This window comes from Bufo bufo, chromosome 1 (genome assembly GCF_905171765.1).
Source record: "Bufo bufo chromosome 1, aBufBuf1.1, whole genome shotgun sequence".
NCBI lineage: Eukaryota > Metazoa > Chordata > Amphibia > Anura > Bufonidae > Bufo > Bufo bufo.
Genome location: NC_053389.1, coordinates 74,727,591 through 74,752,340, shown reverse-complemented (window position 1 = coordinate 74,752,340; position 24,750 = coordinate 74,727,591). Strand labels below are relative to the sequence as shown.

Genomic DNA, 24,750 nt, shown 5'->3' with positions numbered 1-24,750 from the left:
CAACCGTGGTCTTTCCTCTGTATTACGTCCGCTTACCCTGCCTACCAGAGCAAATCCCTACAATTGGTGGCTTGGAGCAGGCAAGCGCAGTGAGGCTGGCGTGATCGCCGAAATATTTTTGGTTTGCACATGGGTGTATGTCGTTTATCAAACCTGATAGATTTAAACCTATGTCACATGACAAAATGGAGGCTGTTTTGAAGGCCCTCATAGAGACTAATCTGCAGCAGCGAGAGGCCAATAAGCAGCAGCAAGAGACCAGCCAGTTGCTGCTACAACACGTGATGGCTTTGCAAACAGCAGCAGCAACCCCAAGCGTCCACGATGCCCGGAAAGCAGTATGTGCAGCGATCCCTAACATTACACCCACAGATGACATCGAAACATACCTGGCAATGTATGAGAAAGTTTCCACCAAGGAAAGGCTGCCCCCGGACCAGTGGGCTGAGGTCATTGCTCCTTTCCTGGCATCAGAGTATCAGCGCGTGTATTTTGATTTGCCGGATGATCAAGTGGCCAACTACCCAAAGGTAAATGGGGAGATTTTGGCAAGACTGGGGGTGAATGTGCAAAGTACACCGGCCGTAAGGTGAGAGTCATGTGTATACATGGGGACTTAAAAGACTACCCTATTGCTATGGTGTCTCTGTCCATGGTTTCCGGCAGGTGAACCCACGAGGTGGCTGTCGCAACCAACCTACACTATGAACTTATAATAGGGAGAGACTTCCCAGGCTTCCCGGCACTGCGGCCGGTTACGAGAGTGACTGATACCAATGAGACAGGGTTAACCCCCGAGAATGGCATGGCTCAGGGGGGAGACAAGAACACTGGGAGTCTGAAGGGCCAGCGGTAGGGGTGAGCGCCACTTCGGTGCTAAGTGTGATGGTGGGAGATATGGAGGACTTGCCGGTCCCCGGGTTTGCCCGACTTCAAGAGGGAATTTGTGGTACAGACTGATGCCTCCGAAGTAGGCCTCGGTGCGGTACTGTCTCAGGAAGTCAACGTGGAGGAGCATCCCGTTGTTTTCCTCAGCCGTAAGCTCACTCTAGCGGAGACCCGATACAGTATAGTGTAGAGAGAGTGCCTGGCCATCAAGTGGGCACTCGAGTCTCTCGGCTGTTATCTGTTGGGGAGGAAGTTCCGTGACCGATCACTCCCCTCTCAAGTGGATGAGCCAGGCCAAAGAGAGGAATGTTCGGGTCACTAGGTGGTTCTTGTCTCTGCAAAACTTTAAGTTCACAGTAGAACACAGGGCAGGCTGGTTACAGGGAAATGCTGATGCCCTGTCCCGAGTACACAGACATGACAGAGAAGCAGGTAAACAGAAGTGGTAACGATACCACAGGACCAAGAGTACCGGAGAATCACAGCAAAACCCTGAGGGTGCAGCCAGTGAGCCCCGTACTTCACAGAGCCCCGGATGGTGGGAATGACTGGGCCGAGGGCTCACTGGTCGCACCTCAAGAAGGTCCCGGAATGCTTGGCCCCTACCTGCCAGGAACAGGCTGGTAAAACCTCCAGCTGGACAGACAAACAGAACCAGAGGTACACACAGGGTAGCGATTCCCCCTCCGGGGAAGCCAGGAACCCCCTTCTGGAGGAGACATTAAACAAACATACAGGGCAGGAACCGATAACGGACGCAGTTACGCACTGCTAGGCGCTCAGATGCAGATACGCTCTGCTAGGTGAAAACATGGAACAGAACAGGAACAAATAACATCATACAGAGCAGAAACAGATCAGAACAGGACATAATCAATTACACCATAACAGAGCAGGAACAGACGAACAGAGACTAACAATGCAAAACCAGACGACACCATGCAGAAAGGTAACTGAAAACCCCCAGGAACAGAAGTGAGGTGCAACACCTAGCAGCACAGACAGGACTCAGGACAGACTGACAAAGACTGACCCCCAGAACCACAGCTCACAGGACTATATAGCTGGGTAACGAGGCACCTGGGAAGATATACCCAGGCACAGCAGACAGGGGAAGTTAACCCCATCAGCACCGGAGCTCAGACAGCCAAGACACACAGAAACAGAACCGGATGTTGCCCCTGGCAACCAGGATACAGAACTAGGTGTTGCCCATGGCAACCAGGAACACTGAACAAAATACATATACTGTCAAAGGGGTACACACGTACACGGGCAGGTTCGCACCAGATACCGCAGCCAGCATGCAGGCAAAGCAACCAGCCTGCACGGAAACACCCGCAGCCAGTACCCAAAAGGCATGCAGCCAGCCTACATGGCAACACACGTCATGGTGAACCGCACTGTCACAGTCACCTCTGAGTCACCTCTCAGTTTGACACCGTGCCTTGGAGCCAGGAATCACAGCATTACTCCACATCCTTGCAACTCCAGAGAAGCATTTAATTTGCATCATCTCTGTCTTAACTGCCCACTCCTAGTTGGTGACCTTCTTTTTTTCCCTAAGAAGAGGTAACAAAACCCCACGCACTATAGAACATAGAGTTTTCCTGTAAATGAGTTGTGTAAGAACAGTCAGCATTTGAACTGCCAATAGGAGGGGGTTGCATAGCTATGTTGGTGGAGGTGGTAGGAATAGCACTTATTGCCAGGGAGTAGGGACAGTATTAGCAACAGTGACATTTGGGATGAATACAGACCAGGGAATTTTGAGGAGGCCAAGGAGTCCACTATGACATATCTGTCAGATAAAAATGTAGTGGAGGGTCAGGATGCCCATAATTGTATTTTGGACAGGACCTGCGAGTCTGATAGGGGTGCTGGGGAGGAGGTAACATCAGAGGAGGAGGGTGGTGGCCGTGGAAATTGTAATGATCAGCAGGTGTGATGCCTGCAGTCCCATGTGACCAACCTCCTCAGAGGGAGATATCCAAGTGCACCCCTCGTTTTTCACAATATCTCTGATGGGGAGGATAGACTTTTCCCAAGGGGTACACCAGGTGCTACCTCTGAGGTGGGTTGGAACACACATGAACAGTAACCTGGGCGTGGACCCACTGGACTGACCTCCAGTTGGTATGGTACACCCAGAAGGTGCTAGGAGGCCAGAGGCTGATCAGGCAGTGGCAAGGCAAGGTCTGAGTTCAAAATCCAAGGTCAGGGCAGGTGTTAATATGCTGAAGTCTGTAAACGAGGTCCGAGGTCAGGACAGGCAGCAAGATAGCAAAATCTTTAAGGCAAGATACAAAGTCAGGGGCATACGGCAGTAAGACAAGGTCCGTTAAATAACATAGGGAGGGTACATTAAACAGTAATAGCAAGAATCACAGAAACACCTTTGCTCACAGTAACTTAGACAAGGCTAGGAACTAAAGTTGCTCAGGAGTAGAGTTGAACGGACACCTGGGTTTGACGGGTTCGGCCAAACTTCACAAAAAAGTTTAAGTTTGGGACCCGAACTTGACCCCGAACCCGAACCCCATTGAAGTCAATGGGGACCCGAACTTTTGAGCACTAAAATGTCTCTAAAAATGTCATGGAAAGGGCTAGAGGTCTGCAAATGCCAGCAAAATGTGGTTAAGAGCATGGCAAGTGCTCTGCAAACAAATGTGGATAATGAAATGACTTCAAATAACATAAAATCCGTAAAATTGTATACGGCAAAATTGGTAAAATGTCACCTGACAATGTATAAGACGATTTTTTGAAATTTATGTTCCTGTCACCTATGCAGAGCAGGGGTTTAATCACGTCAAAAATGGTCAAATATCACCCAAGAATGTAACAGACAAATTAGTGAAATGTTTTTACATGTCTACTACTGTAGGTATAGCAGAGTATATCACAGCCAAAAATTGGTAAATTTCACCAGAGAATGTAACAGACAAATTAGTGAAATTTGTTTACCTGTCTACTAGGTATAGCAGGGGTATATCACAGCAAAAAATTGGTGAATTTCACCCGAATATGTAACAGACAAATTAGTGAAATGTCACCTGTCTACTAGGTAGAGCAGGGGTATATCACACCCAAAAATTGGTGAATTTCACCCGAAAATGTAACAGACAAATTAGTGAACAGCTACCCAATCTACTATCGCCTGTACTTGTTCTGGCCTCACCATTCGTACGGTCCTAAATGCAGTGTAGGCAGCAAATGTACTTTCTAGCGCAAAAGATGAGCATTTGTCACCCAACAATGTAACAGACAAATTAGTGAAATGTATTTCCCTGTCCAATAGGTAGAGCAGGTGTATATCATAGCCAAAAATTGGTAAATGTTACCCAACAATGTAACAGACAAATTTGTGAAATGTTTTTACCTGTCTACTAGGTACAGCAGGGGTATATCACACCCAAAAATTTGTGAATTTCACCCGAAAATGTAACAGTTTGAGGAGGTGGTGTCACGGATGTAGTGGGGAGAACACCAACAGACAATCAAGAAGGAAGGGGAAAGACACTAGGCCTCACTGCTAGGAAAGGAAAAGGGTCACCACCTATAAAACCCCGCTCCTGGCCCTAGCTCCTATCCGTATGGGCACCTCTTGATGGTCTTGATGGTAGAGATACCCATACACGGGAACCTAGAAAACCCTGGTAACCCTCAGATGCCCTATAGATAATGACAGGGCAGAGACCACCCGTTCCTTCCCTGGTGAAGGAACTAGCATCTCACTGAGGCCTAGTAAACAACCAGGGGGGGGGGGGGGGGGATACAAAACACGACAAGCCGAACACTTAACTTCAGAGGATGAAGGATGAACAGGACTTCAACACGAACCACACTCCAGCTCTTCCAAGACCAAATGAAGCTATCCCAAGCAAGGAGTGATGGGAAAAGTCAGACTAAATTGGGCGAGGTAAAGGTCACATGATCCACACGTGAACAGGAGGTGTGGACATACCAGCAACACACCGACAAAGTGAAACCAAAAGAGGCTGTCAGATCACTAATGCGTAGATAATCTTTCAGACCTTCTGAGACCTGTCACAGATGTGACAGGTGGTGGACGTAGCGGTATAGGTGGAAGCGGCGGTGGAGGAGGACGAGGTAGCCAACGCTGGTTTTTGGTTTTAATTTAATTTTTTTTATTTATTAGGGTACACCCCAAAAGAGTGGGAAATATCCAAAATACAACAATGATCAATTGTGCTGTAGTATAACAATGGCTGGGTAAGGCCGGTATACATGTCTGGTTCATTTTAATGAATGTGAGCTTGTCCACATTGGCTGTGAACAGGCAGCTGCGCTTGTCTGTGATAATGCCCCCTTCCGTGCTAAACACAGGCTCAGACAATACACTGGCTGCAGGGCAGGCCAGCACCTCCAAGGCGTAAAGGGCAAGCTCAGGCCATGTGCCCAATTTGGAGACCCAGAAGTTGAAGAGGGCAGACCCGTCATTCAGTACGTGTAGGCGTGTGCACACATACTGCTCCACCATGTTGGTGAAATGCTGCCTCCTGCTAAGACATTCCATATCAGCTGGTGGTGCTGGTTGCTGTGGCGTGCTGACAAAGCTTTTCCACATTTCGGCCATGCTAAACCTGCCTTCTGAGGTGCTGGCGGTGCCCCAGCTGCATTGGCGGCCTCTTCCTCTGCCTTCGCCCTGTGCTTCCACTGTGCCCCCGCTGTCAGGTGGGAATGCCACCAGAAGCGCATCTACCAGCATGCGCTTGTACTCGAGCATCTTATGATCACGCTCCAGTGACGGAATTAAGGATGTTACGTTGTCCTTGTAACGGGGATCCAGCAGCGTAGCCACCCAGTAATCAGCACAAGTTAGAATGTGGGAAACTCGGCGGTCATTGCGGAGACACTGCAGCATGTAATCGCTCATCTGTGCCAGGCTGCCCATAGGCAACGAAAAGCTGTCCTCTGTGGGAGGTGTATCATCTGTTTCTTCTGTATCCCCGAAAGCCACGCACCAGTGATGGCCATGAGCTGGTTTGGGTGCCACCTTGCTGTGAACACGGTTCCTCTTCCTCCAATAACTCCTCCTCATCCTCCACCTCATCATCCTCCAGAACTGTGCCCTGGCTGGACAATTGTGTACCTGGCGTTTGTGGGTGCTGGAACCCACCCTCGGAACCACTTGCGAATGACTGGCCGGAAACCCTATGAAATGATCCCTCTTCCTCCTCCTCCTCCTCCTCCTCCTCCTGTGCCACATCCTCTTCCATCATCGCCAGAAGCATTTTTCCAAGGAGGCATAGAAGTGGGATAGTAAGGCTGAGAACTGCGTTATCGGCACTGGCCATGTTAGTGGAGTACTCGAAACAGCGCAACAAGGAACACAGGTCTCACATGGATGCCCAGTCATTGGTGGTGAAGTGGTGCTGTTCAGCAGAGCGACTCACCCCTGCGTGCTGCAGCTGAAACTCCACTATCGCCTACTGCTGTTCACACAGTCTGGCCAGCATGTGCAAGGTGGAGTTCCACCTTGTGGGCACGTCGCATATGAGGCGGTGAGCTGAAAGGCTGAAGTTATGCAGCAGCGCTGATAGGCGAGCAGCAGCAGGGTGAGAATGCAGAAAGCGCGCACAGACGGCCCGCACTTTATGCAGCCGCTCTGACATATCGGGGTAATTTTTAAAGTATAACCAGAGAGATCACACAGAACACCGGAGAGATACCACAATTGGACACAAAATTATCAAGAACCAAGAGGAAAACAAGAAGGGCAAAAAGAAAGAAGACACAAACACAAATATTAGACACAGAATTATTATCACAAAGCTCTATAATTAATTTAAGTAAAATAAACCTGACACCATCCCAGGTTTCACTATTGAACAAGGGTCTCAAATTTGCTCCAAGTTCATGTCTGAGTAAATTTGACACTTATGTGGGAGTTGAAAAATTTGTGAGGAAAATCTGCCTCAAGAAATATTTCTTAAAAATCCCATTAACACCAGTGCCCAGACGACATCAAGTTTTATCCATACTGAACTAAGGGCCAAATTGACTAAATATCCCAGAAATGAAATTAGTTCTGAAATAGAGGCCTTCAGGAAAAATGTAGAACGGGATATTAGATCTATGAGCAATGGGAATAAAAATAAAAATAGATCAAACCTTTCTAATCAGGAAATTGCAGCCATTAAATTACTCCAGAAGAATGAAGCAATCACAATCCGGCCCGCGGATAAAGGTGTAGCTATAGTGATTTTAAATACAGAGGATTATAGAAGAGAATGTTATAGACAACTAACAGATATGGAGATTTATACCAAATTGACCAAGGACCCAATAAATTAAATTTAATCCACAGTTGGTGGAATTATGTGAGAAAGGCGCACGGACGAACATCCTATTGGAGAGCGAGGTGAATTTTATACTAAATACACAATGCAGGCTTCCGGTTTTTTATTATTTACCGAAGGTGCATAAATGCCTTAGTTATAAACCCTCCAGGCCGCCCGATAATTTCGGGGATCAATTCCCTGACGGCCAATCTCTCACAATACGTTGACCGCCAGTTGCAGCCGATAGTAAAAGATACTACACAAATAATCAAAATTCCTGAAAATCTTACAGTAGACCAGGATTTGGTATTGGCCACGTTAGATGTCCAATCTTTATATACATTTATCAAACATGAACAAGGATTGGAGGCATTGTCATCCCAATTGCATAAAAGTGGTAGGTTCAAACCCATACAGATAGATTATATATCGGAAGCGGCTAATTTTATTCTTAAACATAATTATTTTACGTTTGATACAGAATTCTTTTTACAGAAGTCTGGTACCGCGATGGGCACCAGATTCGCCCCCAGTTATGCAAATCTATTTATGTCGGATTGGGAGGATGAGAATATCTCGCCAAAGCTGGGGGCGGATCTGGTGCTCTGGAGGCGGTACATAGACAACGTTGTTTTTATTTGGAGGGGATCAGACTCAGCATTGAATTCTTTTTTATCTGAGATCAATTGCAATAATCTGAACCTCCATTTTACATCAAATATTAGCAAAACTCATATTGAATTTTTTGACTTGAATATTGATGTCAATGTAGACAAGTTGATCTGTAGCACGTATCATAAGCCGACAGCCAAGAATAATTTTATATTACACTCTAGCTGCCACCTTCCCAAGTGGCTTCTGAATGTCACCATTAGCCAATTCAGACGCCTCAAGAGAAATTGCACAATTGACGACACATTTATGAAAGAGGCCGAAACCCTGAAACAGCAGTTCATAGATAAGAATTACCCAAACCAATGTATTGAAGGATCTTTGAATAAGGTTAAAAACTTGGACCGCAAAGATTTTTTTGTGGAGAAAATGACAGAACCCCAAAATGATCTGATGCTGCATGAAGGGTTACAGATTGTGTTACCTTTTAATACCCAGCACAAGAAAGTGGAAGCCAGTATTATTAAACATTGCCCCTTCTTATTAAAAGATAAAATCATAGGACCCGTGCTACCAATAAAACCTAAAATAGTATATACACGTGTGGATAATCTGGGTGTAAAGATAGCCCCTACAGTTAAAAGATTGAATCAATCGAAAGACAAACATTGGCTGTGCTTTGAGGGATTCTATAGATGTAACTCATGCCCCAATTGCAAGATAACAAATTTTCCTAAAAAAAACTGTGAAGGCCATCTCTAATAGTAATGGCTATTCACATGAGATAAAAACTTTCTTTACTTGCAATAGCAAGAGTGTCATCTATTTGCTGACATGCCCCTGTAAGAAACAGTATGTTGGCCGCACTAAGAGACTTTTAAAAAAAAGGGTCTCTGAACATGTGGCCAACATACGACGGGGCTATGAGAATCATACCGTATCAAAGCACTTCAAAACATGCCACAATAAAGATCCCACTGGCCTGATATACACAGCTTTAGCCAAAGTAGAACCAGACTGGAGGGGAGGTGACCTGGTAAAAAAGATGTCCAGATTAGAATCAAAATTGATATTTGATTTCGGCTCATTGGCACCAAATGGGTTAAATGCAGATTGGGAACTGTTTGGGTTCCTGTGAATGTGTCCTTTTCCAACACGGTGGGGGACATACTAGTTTGCCCCCCCGTGCTATAGGTGTTTATAGAAGGCACATATCAGGGAACTCATTTGTTCCCATATCCAGCGGCCATATTGAGGAATAAATGATTATCTTACTATGTATGGTAGTGAAATTGAATATATTCTAGATTTATTTAACATCCATTGAATATATCTGGACTTATTAAACACCTACTGGGTTTCATATGGAATCTAAAAACGTAACTTGAAAAAAAAAAAGATATAGTAAACTCATAGGAGCTGCATTATGGAATATCTGGGTTTTACATTTACAAGTGTGATCTCGATATAGTTTCTCTACATTTGTGGCTGTATTGAGGATTGAATGTGTATCTTAGTGAAATTAAATACACTTCGGAACAATCTTTTAATGTTTCTGGCTGCATAATTGACGATTTTATTGTTTATTTTAGTGAAATTGAATATATTTTATATTTTTTTTTAACATCCATTGTGTTTTATATTGTATTTAAGCAGCTATGGCATAAAAACTTGATAATAAAAACCACATAGGAAACGCATAGGAGCCGCATCATAGTAAATCCGGGTTTTACATTTACCTGTGGAACATTGTGATTCCGGTCCAGCCTTTGATACTTGGATTGGAATATAAAAGAAGGAGGGGAAACATTGCAAGGTTAACACTTTGGAAGGGGCCACATCCCCGAAACGCGTATGGGCTACACCTTGCACCGGCATGCTGGCAAAGAGTCTCCCCTGGATTTGAATTAAGTTTCTGAAACGAAAAGCTCTGGCGATGCTTGGGTTCACTGAGCGCACAACCCGCTGATGATACTGGACACAGAGTCAGCTGACATCCACTCCATTACAAACCATCAAGTCCGGATTCAGAAAGGTGAAGCGACCAGATCAAGGTAACATTGTATCAGCAACTACAAGTTGGTGGGACGCCACCGCGAGTGCTTACCGCATTGTACCTGCTGGTCTCTCCGGTTATATTGAAAAGACTGGTAACCTATTTGCTTGCACTAGTATAGTGAGCTAGGAGTGGAACTGTGCATACTAAAAGACATTTGGATCCGGAACTATATGCAAAGACTTTGGCGGTTTTCCCATGATGAATTATATTAATGCTGCTATTAGTCATATTCCTTGCCGTATGGATGTATAAACGCACAATCAGATTGCGATTTTTTATGGCTGGACTTTAACTATTGCTGCTATTAGATTGCGTTTTTTTAGGTTTGAACTTTAACTATTGCCACTAATTGATATATCATTGCTGCCACATTGTTACATTGCTGCTACATTTTATGTTACATTGGATACTGCTGCTAATTACTTTGTGCCAATTTTTATGCTGTTATGTCACATTAGTTATCTTTAACAATTGATTTCATATGTATATTGAATAAATATCTCGTTCTTGGCCACATATATAGAGTGCCTGGTCTATTTCTCTAATTTTTAAAGTATAACAGGAGGAGGCGTTGCGGCATGACGTGAATAGACGTGCGTGCAGCGGTCCTCCCCCCTCCCATAACGCCGACTCCGGCTCCTGCTCTCGCTGCGGCACGGGCGACGATGCTGATGCGCTGATGCGCCGCTCGACTCGATGAGCTCGTCCCCTTGTTGAGAGGCTGACCTACTTGATCGACGTGTCCGCTGGGTCCGCCGGTCTGTCCCCCTGCTGTGAAGCACTGCTGCTCTCCCCGCTGAATTGACTTCGGAGGTTGGACGTCCGGGGTCCTTACCAGGGGGCCTAACTGTCTCAGGCTGCCCTTCTATGCCCGCTCTGGGCTGCTCAAGATTGGAGGTCCTATGCGGTGTCCGAAGATTGGGAGTCGCGCGCGGCGTGAGTAGATGCCTCCTCGTGTGTTGCTGTACTGCTGTCTCTGGGAGTCCCATTTGCCTGGCGCTGTTTGTTGGGAGCGGTCGTTTGTGAGCCGTTTCCCTGGTTTTATCTGCCCTGCTGCCGGGTGGCCCTGAAGAGAAGGGGGCTGACCGATTCATTAAATGATTACCTGCCTTGCTGCAGGGTGGCCCTGAAGAGAGGGGGGCTGATCGCTTCATTATATGCTGCAATATACGTTGCTTCACCCGTCAGCTGTTTCACTGATCTACCTGTGGGGTTGCCACGATAGCTGTAAAGTTCAAAACAGCCTTATATCAGCCACATCAGTATATATCACCACTGCCCCTGTTTTGTTGCTGGACATTGCACTGCTTCGTGGTAAAAACTGCACCACCCCCCCTTTGATCCCCAGACCCCGGAATCTACGAGCCCCAGAACTGGGACAATTCTATTCAGGAGTTTTTTTGCGATTCAGGTGACTGGGGGCCTATATGCAAGATCCCGGATTTATTTAATCTCTCTGGGTGCTATAAGATATACATGGTTGTATGTATAAGGAACATTGAGATCTGTGCAATATCTATTCTGGAATCACCGTGTAAGAGGTCAAAAGGGGAGGGGATCTAGGGGGTAAAGGGGGGAAAAGGAAAAAAAAAAAAAAAAAAAAAAAAAAAAAAAAAATGGCCCCAAAACCGCAAAACAGAAAGTCCATTGGAACCTCTCCACCTAAAGGGGGTGCTGTAAGGACGCAGCTTGATAAATATCTTAAATCCCCACCTCTATTGCCCAAGACAAGGGGTAATCAGAAACAAACATCACAGATGGGGGATTATGAAGAGAATGAAAACCCTCTAAATAAGGTGGGAGAAAACCGGGTAGCAGAAGTAGATAACCAGATGAGTAACATTGATCACAAATTAGCAGGCATACTGGAAGCAGTTAGAACAACCAACCAATCATTAAGTACTCTAACGACAACGGTGGCAGCAGTGCAGACCGACATCTCGGTACTCCAGGACGATCCAAATAAAATGAGGTAGCGCGTCAAAGAGTATGAAACCTTGACTACAGAGCTGCAAAAAGAATCCAGCCAGATTAAAAAAAGGATGGCAACAGTAGAGAGTGATAATAAGGCACTGAAGGAAAAAATGGCCGATTTGGAGGACAGATCACGGAGAGACAATCTCAAATTAGTGGGTTTTCCAGAAGGAGCAGAAAAAGATGACCCTATAGGTTTCATACAAAAATGGCTGTCAGATAATATAATAGCCTCAGGAGCGGTTATAGCACCCATAGTGGAGAGAGCACACCGTATCCCAACAAGAAAACCCCTACCAGGGCTAGCACCAAGGCCTTTGTTAATTAAAATGACCTCCTCAAGGGATCGGGATAATATCCTTAGGTGGAAGAGAGAAGCACAAACGGTAAAATACAACGATGCTAATATAGAGATATACCCGGATTTTTCGAAAGCTACGCAAGATAAAAGAAGAGAATATAAGGATGTTAAAAAGAGACTGATACAAGCCCAACTAAAATATTCCATGATGTACCCTGCGAAACTACGGGTCATTTATAAAGAAACCGTTCAATTCTTCTCCAACCCAAGTGACGCAGCCGATTGGATGGACTCTCAGGGCATTAAATAACCTGCTCATGATCGCGGTGGGGGAGAGTCGAGGGGGTCGACGGCGGGGGGGGGGGGGGGATAGTCTACAGTTAGAGACCAATGAGCCGCAGTTTGCGACTCGCAGGTCAGAATGGGATTGGGGTTTGGGGGGTTGGGGGAGGGGGTTTCTTTCCGCGGGGGACTGTCATGGTGTTGAGGTTATGTCGCTGGGGGTTCCCCTGTTCTTCCGCTCAGTGCTGCCTTATTCTTTAAAATGTCTAGTATATTGACATGGAATATCCGCGGTTTTGCGGATAAAATTAAGAGGTGCGCAGTGTTTGATTTAGTCTCTAGACATTTACCAGCAATAGTGGCCCTGTTAGAAACACATCTTACAGGTGAAAAAATAGCAGCGCTGGGCGGAAGGAGATGGGCCTCTCACGAATACCATTCCTGTCACTCTACATATTCCAGGGGAATTAGTGTTTATATCCATAGACAGGTAGATTATGACCCAATAGAACAGCTAATCGATCAAGAGGGCCGGTACATCTTTTTGCACTGCTACTGGCAGGGGCAAAGGAGAATTATAGAATTTATATACATCCCGCCCCCCTTTACTACCACAGTACTATGTAAATTAATGGACTATATTGCAGCACGAGAGGAGTGCCTGGTGCTGGTGATGGGCGATTTCAACTCGGTCATGGACATTAAAAAAGATAGGATCTCCACCATAACCAATTACGAACCAAACTCAGGATCAAGTACAGTACTATCTAGAATCTGTACAGAGATGGCACTGGTTGATATATGGCGATCTCTTTATGGAAATAAGCAAGTATTTTCATGCTTTAGTAACACATATAGGTCCATGTCCCGAGTTGATCTGGCCCTCGCCAGCCCCGGGCTCATTAATAGGGTTAAAAAAATGAATTATGAATGTCATGGCATCTCCGACCATAGCCCGGTTATGGTAATACTGGACAGTCCCAATAAACCAAATCAAGATAGAACTTTTAAACTTAACCCCCATTGGATGACATTGATAAAGGATCTAGATAAGATTAATGAAGAAATAAAACTCTTTTGGAGGGATAACGTTAATTCAACACATATCCATATGGTTTGGGACTCGCTTAAGGCATACCTTCGGGGTATATATTCACACGAAATCAGGAAACAGAAAAATCTCTTTGCCCAAACTCAAAAAGAAATAGAAGGGAGGCTTAACCAGATAACGAATGAGATTAGCCACGTAAATACTCCAGAAAAACAACTCCAACTTAAAAAAGTACAAGATGAATATAAACAATATTTACACAAAAAAGCACAGAACAAAATGTTCTTTTCAGGGTTGAGGAGTTTCAGCGAGTCCGGCAAGCCAAGTAGATTACTATTTACGATAGTAAAAAACCAAAGGGGAGGTACTAATATCATCGGAATTAGGACAGAGGTAGGAAATATCCTACGAGACCCTGAAGACATCCTAAGGGAATTTACGAGGTATTTTTCGACACTATATCAAGCCGGGTCTAAAAATCAGGGAGGAAAAATAGATCAATATCTGGATAACATTGAGATCCCTGAATTTGACCAACAAGATATTGACTGGTTAAATAGACCTATCCAACTGACCGAGCTACAGACCACGTTGCAATCTATCAAGGGCAATACATCCCCAGGGGTGGACGGTTTCCCATTTGAAGTATACCGGAAACATGAGGGAACTATTCTTCCCCAAATGTTGGAGGTACTAAACGAATCTTGGACAATGGGTTCCCCACCTCCCTCATGGATGGAAGCCACCATCACATTGATCCCCAAAAGAGGGAAAGATCCGCTGTTAGCTGCTTCCTATCGCCCCATCTCTCTGTTGAATACAGACTATAAAATTCTTGCCAAATTGTTAGCCAACAGATTAAAAACTGTCATACACAAAGTCGTCCATGCAGACCAAACCGGGTTCATTCCCAAAAGGAACATACAGGATAATATAAGGCGGGCTTTCTTGAACATTCAGATGGGGGATGGGGAGGACTGCTCCATCCTGTCCTTGGATGCCGCTAAGGCCTTTGACAGGGTGGAGTGGTCCTTCCTTTGGAGAGTATTGTCGCGGGTGAGGATAGGTGAATATTTCTCCAGATGGGTTCGCATTTTGTACCAAAACCCAGTATCTAGGGTACTCTGCCCCTTTTCCCCTGAACCGAGGAACACGCCAGGGCTGCCCCCTTTCCCCTTTGCTCTTCTCGCTGTTCCTGGAGCCAATTGCATGTAAAATTAGAACAGATGTGGAAATATCCGGCTTCGGGTGCGAGGGAGAAGCTGATAAAATTAGTTTATACGCGGACGATATGCTGCTCTTCCTGGGGAAGGGGTATATAAACTTGCCCAGGGTCATGGAAAGTCTGGATGAGTTTGGATCCCTATCTGGATACGATATAAACTGGGAAAAATCAAAATTTCTTCCATTAAGACGCCCGGTTCCACTGGGCCACAATTTCCGGGTTAGCATACTGACCCCAGTAGACTCCTTAACCTATCTGGGTATCCAGATAGGGTCCAAACTGGAACATTATTTGAAACTGAATATACTCCCAATAATAGATAAAGTTAAGGGAAAAATTAGAACATGGTTAAAACTCCCTCTGTCACAAATTAATCGAATAGTGCTTATTAAAATGACATTATTACCAATGTTATTATATGTTTTCAACGCTGGTCCAATTATGATAGAAGACAAGTTTTTTAATAAGTTAGAGACCCTCTTTAATGAATTGATATGGGGCCGCGAACGAGTCAGAATTAAGATTCAGTATCTGTATAAAGAAGAGGGTGTAATGTCCATCCATTTCTTAAAAGGATACTATCTAGCTGCCCAATTGAGATGGTGTGTGAGGAATCGAAAGAATAAATGCATTTGCCTTCTTTTTGGGGAGCATTGTAGACCATGGTCGGATCTTTTTCACATTCTGGAAACTGGTATTTTTAAGACAATAACAAACCCGTTTAGTAGAATGCTTTGGTATATCTGGCAACAAATTAGAGATATGGTGGGTGCATCTGAAGCAGTTCAGTACACCCCACTATGGGGGAATGCACACTTACCACAAGTTATGCAATTAGGCCACGCTGAATATTGGGAAAAACATGGGATATATTTAATTGCACAAGTTTTTCATCAAGGACTGATTAAGCCCTTAAATGAAATATTACCAGACATTAAATTGGGATTTACTGATAAATTTCGATATGAACAATTACGTCACGCTATATATCACACGAAGAATAAGAATTATTTGAAGATAGTAAGGAACACTTTTTTAGATTTCTGTCAAGATATGACATTTAATACTTCTATATCACATATCTACGCTAAGCTTAAACATGAATATACAAAAATGATCACATTTAGGGGTGAGGCTAAATGGGAAAGAGACCTACATAAAGGGGAACCTATTATGTGGAACACCGTGTACAGAAATATTAAAAGATCGACTGTGTCACCCGCCCATGCATGGATCCTTTTGAAAATTATACACCGCCTCTATTATACACCAGCATTACTGCATACCATTTATAAAGATAGGAGACAGAACTGCTATAAATGTAACAAAGACAAAGGAGACTATAAACATCTGCTGTGGGAATGCCCAGGGATAAAGGAATATTGGCTTAAAATATTCCGGAAACTGCAGGACTGCTCCCCTATGAAGTACCAGGCACGCATTGACTATGCCATCCTGGGTACATTCCCAGAGACAGACCAAAATAAAACTGAGCAGATACTGTGGTTTCGGGGCATTGCACTAGCTAAAATAATAATTGTTAAACACTGGGGCACCATGAAATACCCCAGTTTTTAGGAGTGGATGGAGTGGATGAATAGGGTTAGGCAGTACGCAAATATTCTAGCCCAAACAGCAGGGAAAAAGGCAGTCTGGCTGCGGATCTGGGGCAACTGGAAATAACGACAGTCGATGTAGATACGGCAGCCCTGCGGAAAAGAAAGGGGGCAATTGGAAATAATGATTAAGATGTAGACACGGCAGCCCCGCAGAAAGAAAAAGGGGGGGTGGAGGGAGGGACAGGGGGGTTTATAAATAAAATGGAAACTCAATATAGGATGAGATGAATTTATTAATGTATTCCTATTTTATCGCTTTGTGATACTGAAATCGAAGATTGCTGTATTTTATCTTTTGGAAAATAAAATATATTATAAAAAAAAAAAAGTATAACAGTCGTATTTATATATTTTTTGGAGTATTGGATTGTGGTGATTAATATCACCTTGGTGGCCCTATTTCAACTTTTCACAGTGTATTCAATTACCACTTAATTCCACATTTTTGTTCCCTGTACTGCCTACTTTTACCTGTGCTTAAAATAGGGTTGCTAGGCATGGTCCGTCTATCTTTTGATAGCGTGCAGGCTCACATTACTGACAGCCAGGGACTGTAAGTAAATGATTAAAGGGGGGTCCTCCCCAGCAGCTGATAACAGTGCCTGGGCTGTGTGCACTTCTCCCTGTCCCTGCGCTTGGCAGACGCTCCCTCACTCAGCAGAGCTGGAGGATGCAGAGTTGAAGTAGTGCACAACAGGGAAGGGAGATCTGCCATCTGCTCAGTGTATAAATGAAAGCAACATGTGGTAAGAGGACCCCTTTGTGCTGCAGGAGATTAACCCTGTAGGGGGGAGGGCTCTGGTTACTGACACTTTTGGGGGGCTATAGTTAAAAAAATACCAAATTTACCAAAATTTTAGAAAAATTTGCAAATTTCCAAGTTTCAATTTCTCTACTTCTATAATACATAGTAATACCTCCAAAAATAGCTATTAGTTTACATTCCCCATATGTCTACTTCATGTTTGGATCATTTTGGGAATGCCATTTTATTTTTTGGGGACGTTACAAGGCTTAGAAGTTTAGATGCAAATCTTGAAAATTTTCAGAAATTTTCAAAAACCCACTTTTTAGGGACCAGTTCAGGTCTGAAGTCACTTTGTGAGGCTTACATAATAGAAACCACCCAAAAGTGACCCTATTCTAGAAACTACACCCCTCAAGGTATTCAAAACTGATTATACAAACATTATTAACCCTTTAGGTGTTGCCCAAGAGTTGATGGCAAATGGAGATGAAATTTCAGAATTTAAATTTTTTGCCAAATTTTCCATTTTAATCCATTTTTTCCACTAACAAAGCAAGGGTAAACAGCCAAACAAAACTCTATATTTATTGCCCTGACTCTGCGGTTTACAGAAACACCTGATATGTGGTCGTACACTACTGTACGGCCTACGTCAGGGCGTAGAGGGAAAGGAACGCCGTGTGGTTTTTGGAAGGCAGATTTTGCTGGACTGGTTTATTTACACCATGTCCCATTTGAAGCCCCCTGATGCACCCCTAGAGCAGAAACTCCAAAAACATGACCCCATTTTGGAAACTACGGGATAAGGTGGCAGTTTTTTTTGGTATTATTTTAGGGTACATATGATTTTTGGTTGCTCTATATTACACTTTTTGTTAAGCAAAGTAACAAAAAATAGAAATTCTGAAATTTCATCTCCATTTGCCATTGACTCTTGTGGAACACTTAAAGGGTTAACAAAGTTTGTAAAATCAGTTTTGAATACCTTGAGGGGTGTAGTTTCTTAAATCGGGTCACTTTTTGAAGTTTCTACTCTAGGGGTGCATCAGGGGGGCTTCAAATGGGACATGGTGTCAAAAAACAAGTCCAGCAAAAACTGCCTTCCAAAATCCATATGGCATTCCTTTCCTTCTGCGCCCTGCCGTGTGCCCGTACAGAGGTTTACGACCACATATGGGGTGTTTCTGTAAACTAAAAAATCAGGGCAATAAATATTGAGTTTTGTTTGGCTGTTAACCCTTGCTTTGTTACGGGAAAAAATGGATTAAAATGGAAAATTTGCCAAAAAATACCTGTTTTGGCACCGTTTTTATTTTTTATTATTTACAACGTTCATCTGACAGATTAGATCATGTGCTATTTTTATAGAGCAGGTTGTTACGGATGCAGGGATACCTAATATGTTAACTTTTTTAAATTTATTTAAGTTTTACACAATAATATCATTTTTGAAACCCAAAAAACTTTTTTAAGTGTCTCCATAGTCTGAGAGCCGTAGTTTTTTTTATTTTTTGGGCCATTGTCTCATGTAGGGACTCATTTTTTGCAGGATGAGACGACGGTTTGAATGGTACTATTTTGGCATACATACGACTTTTTTGATCACTTTTATCACCTTTTTTGGGAAGTAAGGTGGGCAAAATTTCAATTTCATCATAGTTTTTATTTTTTTATGGCGTTCACCGTGCGGGGAATGTAACATGACCGTTTTATAGATCGGGTCGTTACGGACGCGGTGATATATAACATGTGTAGGGAATTTTATTTTTACATTTTTAATCAGGGATAAATGTTTTTTTTTTTTTTTTTTACTTTTTTTCACTTTTTTTTATTCTTTTTTACCCAGACCCACTTGGTTCTTGAAGATCCAGTGGGTCTGATGTCTGTATAATACAGTACAGTACACTATATAGTGTACTGCACTGTATTTCACTCACACTTTGTCTGAACAGATCTCTGCCTTTAGCACAGATCTGTTCAGCAACATGGACAGCAGGATGCCTAAAAAGGCGTCCTGTTGCCATGGGAACCTTTCCCATCTGCCACAACTGAGCAGACGGGGAAGGGGAGGGCTCCCTCCCTCTGTCACCCCATCCTGTCCGGGGGCTGAAAAGGCACAGCAGCCCCCCTATGGGAGAGGGAGGGAGCTCCCTCCCTCTTCACCTCTTCCATACAGCGGTCCCAATGGACATCGGCATGGAAGGGGTTAAAACGGCTGATATCTGCACAGATGTCAGCCGTTTGAATCAGAGTGTCAGCAATGAGCTGATACTCTGATTCAACCACCCGGTCATCCTGAGAATAAATGGGGGGCGGGCGGAAGATCGTGCACCCGCCTCCCGCACCGCCCGCAATCCTTCCCCCCGCTGCACCTGCAGGCACAAAAACACAGAGTGCTGCAGCGGGGGGGGGGGATTGTAGTGATCGGCAATGCGGGGGGGGGTCACAGGACCCCCCTAGGCATTGTCACAGGGTGCCTGCTGAATGATTTCAACAGGCACCCCGTTCCGATCACTGCCGGCCGTGCGGCAGTGATCAAAACTACACAGGACGTACTGGTACGCCCTGGGTCCTTAATGACTCAGCAAACATGGCGTACCGGTACGTCCTAAGTCCTTAAGGGGTTAAGGAATCTCTGCACCACCAAATTCAGCACATGCGCCAGGCAAGGGCTGTGCGTCAAACCGGCTACTCCCAGAGCTGCTACGAGATTTCGCCCATTATCGCACACCACCAGGCCGGGCTTGAGGCTTACTGGCACCAACCACTCATCGGTCTGTTGTTCAAGGCCCGTCCACAGCTCCTGCGCGGTGTGGGGTTTGTCCCCCAAACAGATACGTTTTAAAACTGCCTGCTGTCGGTTACCCCTGGCTGTGCTGAAGGTGTTACGCTGACCGGATGAGGAGCCGGTAGAGGATGAGGAAGCGGAGTAGGAGGAGGAAGCAACAGCAGGCAAACTGAAGTGCCCTGCAATCCTCGGTGGTGGAAGGACATGCGCCAAACTGCTATCCGCCTCAGGTCCATCTGCCACTGCATTTACCCAGTGTGCTGTTAGGGAGATTTAATGTCCCTGACCGTGCTTACTGGTCCAGGTATCCGTAGTTAGGTGGACCTTGCCACAGATGGCGTTGCGCAGTGCACACCTGATTTTGTCCCCCACTTAGTTGTGCAGGGAAGGGACGGCACGAGATGGAGAGCTGAACGCTTCCGTGGGACATTGTGGAGATGCTTGGTGACCCAGGTGGTGGTGTTTCTGGCAGATCCTCTGTTTGCGGGGTGGCAGGTGGCACTGTCACTCCAGAGGTGGATGAAGAGGCTGAGACTGCAGTAGAAGAGGAAGCAGGAGGAGCCAGAGACCTTTCTTTGTTTTGAGGTGTCTACTCCACTGCAGCTTGTGCTTTGCACTTAGATGCCTGGTCATGCATGTTGTGCTCAGGTTGAGAACGTTTATGCCTCGCTTCAGGCTCTGATTGCACAGCGTGCAAACCACTCGTGTCTTGTCGTCAGCACATTGTCTGAAGAACTGCCACATCACGGAATTCCTTGGAGCTGGCTTTGGTGTGCTCGGTTCCTTGCTGCGGTGGGCAGTAGCAGGCGTACTGTCTAGGGGACGGCTGCTCCGCTTTTGCACCCTGCTCCCTCTTCTGCTGTGCTGGTGGCTCTGTGCGACCACCGCCTCTTCCTCCGAACTACACCGGTCACTCGCATGACCTTGATTCCATGTGGGGTCGAGGACCTCGTCGTCCTCCACATCATCTTCCACCCAGTCTTCACCCCTGCCCTCCTTGTCGGTCTGCACACTTTCGAAAGCCACAGCAGTTGGCACCTGTGTTTTGTCATCATCCAAGATGTGCTGCGGTGGTCCTCCCATGTACTCATCTTGAAACATAAGTGGTTGGGTATCGGTGCTCTCAATCACTTCCACTTCTGGAGCAAGCCTAGGTGGATGGCCCTGGGAAACCCTGCTAGCAGAGTCATCAAAAAACAGAAGAGACTGCTGCATGACTTGGGGCTCAGACTGCTTGGCTGATTTGCAAGGGGGTAAGGTGAAAGACTGATGGACATCGGCTGCAGGTGCCAACTCAGATTTTTCAGCAGGAGATTGGGTGGGAGACAATTTGAAGGAACTGGAGGCACTGTCAGCAACCCAATCTACTATCGCCTGTACTTGTTCTGGCCTCACCATTCGTAGAGCCGCATTAGGCCCGACCAAATAACGCCGAAGGTTCTGTCGCCTACTCGCACCTGAGGAAGGTGTTTCACTTGTGCATGTAGCTGGCACAGATCGACCACGTCCTCTCCCTGCAACAGGAGCTCCACCAGCAGCACCACGACCAGGGCCACGTCCATTATTTGATGCTCTCCTCATATTTCTCAAATTTAGGATCTTGGCCACAATGGGTGTTTTTTTAGTAACAGAATATAACAGCAGTATCTAACGCGTGTATCTCACACTGACAGATGCAGCAAAGGCCACAAATTTAGTTTTTTGCCAAAAATGGGTGTTTTTTTAAACCCAGAATATTATTGCAGTATTTCAAGCTTGTATCTCACACTGACAGATGCAGCAAAGGCCGCAAATTTAGTTTTTTGCCCAAAATGGGTGTTTTTTTTATAACAGAATAGAACACCAGTATCTAACACATGTATCTCACACTGACAGATGCAGCAAAGGCTGCAAATTTAGTTTTTTTCCCCAAAATGGGTGTTTTTTTAAACCCAGAATTATTTCAAGCTTGTATTTCACACTAAAAAATGCAGCATAGGCCCCAGATGTAGGGTATTGCCAAAAATGGGTGTTTTTTAAACCCAGAAAATTATTGCAGTATTTCAAGATCGGATTTCACACTGACAAATTCTGCAAAGGCCCCAGATGTAGGGTCTTGCAAAAAATGGGTGATTTTTTTAAACCCATAAAATTATTGAAGTATTGCAAGCTTCTATTTCACAAATGCTGCAAAGGCACCAGATATAGGATATTGTTTTTTTTTTTAAACCCAGATTATTATTGCAGTATTTCAAGCTTGAAATTGAATGTCACAAAAGCACATATGCAGTGCTGGTGCACAGAGCTTGCATAAAATGGCTGCCGCCACCCACCTAACTAACAGACTGATAAAAGTTATTTTTCTCTGTCACTGGGCTCAGGGCAGGGTAAAAAGATTGTGCACTGCACCCACAAAACTAAATATATTTAGATCGCTGAGTTAACAAGCACTTCTGATTAAAGATTCTTTCCTATTCTCTCCCTCACAGAAGCAGAATCCTCTCCCTACACTAGTAACAGCAGAGTGACGTGCAGCGCTATGTGACTCCAGCTTATATAGAGGCTGGGTCACATGCTACACTGGCCAATCACAGCCATGCCATTAGTAGGCATGGCTGTGATGGCTTCTAAGGGCACGGAGTTAAACGCTTGTTGATTGGCTGCTCTGCAGCCTTTTAAAAAGCGCCGTTAACTCACCGAACCCGAACTTTTACTGAAAAGTTTGGGTTCGGATCCGTGGTCCAAAAATCCAAAAGTTCGGGTTCACTCAACCCTACTCAGGAGCTTTCCTGTAGCAGAATTTATACACATTCTGCTATTTATACATATTGTAGACCAGCCATAGACCAGGTAAGACTGACAGTGTGTGCGCGCTGACTCACATAAGGAGGAGAGGCTCGCATGCGCACCCTGTACACATCCATAGGACTCTGAGCATGGAGCACAAACTCCAACCGGAGCAGGAAGGAGGATGCCAGCGGCAGGCACCAAAGCCAGCGAACTGCATGAGATAACAGAGGATAGGACAGTGGAGAGGACAGCATCTGTTCTGGCACAGGGAAGAAAGCCGGAATAGAGCTCAGCACCGAGGAAGGTGAGACGCTCAGCATCCATGCCGGCATGTGTTAGCTGGGACGCTGGAACGTGCTAACAGAAATAAAGAGCAGCATACAGCCAGAAACTCAAAAAATGCCAGGGCCAGATTCTTCTATTGTGATCAGCTTGGGGACTAGTGATGCCCCTGATATTGTGTGTACAAGCTCAAAACGTGCCAGATCTAAACCAAACTTGGCTGCCACTAGCTCTGTGCAAGTATCTTCCATCTGGACATTTTCTTCACAGTGCCAGAAGACAAAAACATTGCCGTGTGCAAGATCTGCAGGATTAAAATAAGCAATGGACATTCAAGAACAAACTTAGGCACCACAGCTCTATTGCAGCATATGAAGTGGCATCACCAGTTCCTGTGGGAAAATAAAAGTGTTTTTGTCATCATCCGGAGTTATGACATCTTGCCCAAGCTTAGGAAGCCACGGTTGGGATTCTGTAGGTATCGGCAGCTGACACTCCTGGAGGAGGTTAAAAGAATCCCCTTGGCTCTGCTGTATGGTCTGACTGGTATTCTTGGTCTAAAGAGGTGACCGCTGCTCACGAGTGTATTCTCGTGCCTCAGTCCACGGAGGCGGAAATTGAGGCCGAGGATCTGTAGGCCTGATTAGGCCACACTTGTACCTCGGGCAGGAGTGGAGTGATTCTCCTCAAAGAGGCCCCTGCTGGATGCTGCAGAGGTAGGGAGTTCTTATCTGAGCAATATATAGCTGCAGAGTAGCAGACAACAGGACAATGAGGAAGGATAGCTCTAAGATTAGCAGGAGACACGTTACTATTGCTCGGCAGCTAGCCATGCCTCCCCCCCTTCCCCCATCCACCTGGACATTCTGTCTTCAATTAATACCCATCACTATTTTGGAGTGTAATCAAGATATATACTCCGCAAGAAACCATCATATGGGACATTGAAGAGTTGCAATTTATCCATAGCCAATAGTGTTGAACAAACCAAAGCATCTAAAATAGACTTCGATCTGAATTTCAGGAAAAATTTGATTCGTCATGAAGCAAAATTTCCTCATGCTTCATGGTAATGAATCAATTTTTCCTAAAATGGTGGCCGGAAATAAAAAAAATTATGCTCACCTCATCCACTTGCTCATGGAGAGGTCATCAGCTTCTGTCTTGATTGAAGAAAACCTGCCAAGGGATTTGTGGTGATCGGACGGCCTCTCTACGAGCAAGTGGATGAGGTGAATATAATTTTTTTGACCCCTGATTAACACCTGAAGGGCTTTATGTGAAAAACAGATGCAGCGTTCAGTGTTGAACGAGGCATCTGAGTGGGTAAATGAACGGCGTGATTATTACGCCTTTTCCATACAGTGGAAAGAGCTTAGTGACAAAGTAATTCGTAAAAAAACTAATTTCTTGTTGAAGTTGGACGAATCAGCAAAATCAAATTTTTCAAAACTTTGTTCCTCTCTAAAAGCCACTTTAGTGGAAATCATATAAAAATCAACATAAGAACTTAAAGGGGTTGTCCCACAAAAAAAAATTGACAGTTTTCAAACCAGCACCTGGTTTTGAATACTTTTGTAATAGCATTAGAGATGAGCGAATTTCTCAAAAATTCGATTTGGCTGGTTCACCGAATTTTCCAAAAAGATTAGATTCGATCCAAATTAATTTGTGGGGAATCAAGTTAAAAAACAGCTATTTCCTGGCTGCAGAGAGCCTGTATAGTGGTGTAGAACAGTGTGCCTTGCAGTAACACACCTGTTACACACATGTGGTAGTGAAACAATACTCTGAGTCACTATGACATGCAGATGACAGGCGTCGCTCTTAGAATCACTACACAC

At 44.8% G+C, this 24,750-nt stretch overlaps 1 pseudogene; it reads left to right on the top strand.

The window, feature by feature from the left end:
- Positions 1–395: 395 nt before the first annotated feature.
- LOC120988945 overlaps positions 396–24,750 on the top strand; it is a 55,740-nt pseudogene continuing 31,385 nt past the window's right edge.